General features: G+C 48.7%; 1 protein-coding gene across 2 annotated transcripts in view; it reads right to left on the bottom strand.

Moving 5' to 3' along the window:
• Window positions 1–986, bottom strand: part of UPK2 (uroplakin 2) — a 7941-nt gene that overhangs the window by 2740 nt on the left and 4215 nt on the right. The window lies entirely within an intron of this gene.

Raw genomic sequence — 986 nt, 5'->3', positions numbered from 1 at the left:
TCCTGGTCTCAAGCAACCCTCCTGCCTCTGCCTCCCAAAGTACTAGGATTACAGGCATGAACCACCATGCCCGGCTTGCTTTCTTTGCCTGCCTGTCTGCCTGCCTTCCCTCCCTCCTTCCCTCCTTCACTCCTTCCTTTCTCTCTTTCTCTCTCTTTCTTTTCTTTCCTTTCTCTCTCTCTCTCCCTTTCCTTCCTCTTTCATGCACTTTCCCAGCTCTGTCCTTCTCTTCAGAGACTGGTTCATTCATTTGTGCATTTGTTTGTTCAGTTATTCAGCAAGCATTTATTGAATACCTACTGTGTCCCAGGTACTGTGGAGCAAGGTCCTTGGGAGCAAAGCAACTGCTTACAGTCTGATGGGAGAGACAACAATAATCACACAAACACATGGTTATAAACCATAGTAATGCTGTGAAAGACAGAGAATGGAACCCAACCAAATAGCAGAAAATGTCAGAAAAGGCCTCCCTAGAGAATGAACAGTAAGCTAACTATGCAAACTGGAATGGAGGTGTGGCCGGGGCGGGGGGGGGGAGTGCCAAGATCAGTGTGGGCATATGAAATAGTTGTGTAAAGGCCCTGAGGCAAGAGGGAGCCTGGGAAATTGGAGGGAACCTGTTAGCTGAGGAACAGTTGGATCAGGCCTGGCCTTGAAGGTCTTTACCCTAAGTACAATGCAAAGATCATTGATCCTTAAAAAGAATACATTATATACTGCAGAGGACAAAAGTGAAGGAAGGTGGCCACTCCTGCCCTTTTCCCTCAGTACTAGGCTGTTTCACTCTTGGCCCACTTCAACCAGGGTTCCTCTGCTTCCCCTCCAACCAGGGTTCCTTTTAGCCTGTTCTTCCCTCCCCATGACCCGATGTTCTCAGGTCTCAGCCTGGTGGCCTCGTCTTTGTCTTTTTATTTTTTGAGACAGGGTCTCACTCTGTCACCCTGGCTGGAGTGCAGTGGTGTGATCTTGGCTCACTGCAACCTCTG

Source organism: Mandrillus leucophaeus, unplaced genomic scaffold (genome assembly GCF_000951045.1).
Source record: "Mandrillus leucophaeus isolate KB7577 unplaced genomic scaffold, Mleu.le_1.0 Scaffold71, whole genome shotgun sequence".
NCBI classification, from domain to species: Eukaryota; Metazoa; Chordata; class Mammalia; order Primates; family Cercopithecidae; genus Mandrillus; species Mandrillus leucophaeus.
The sequence above is the reverse complement of the archived record's forward strand: the minus strand, read 5'-3'. Positions and strand labels throughout refer to the sequence as shown.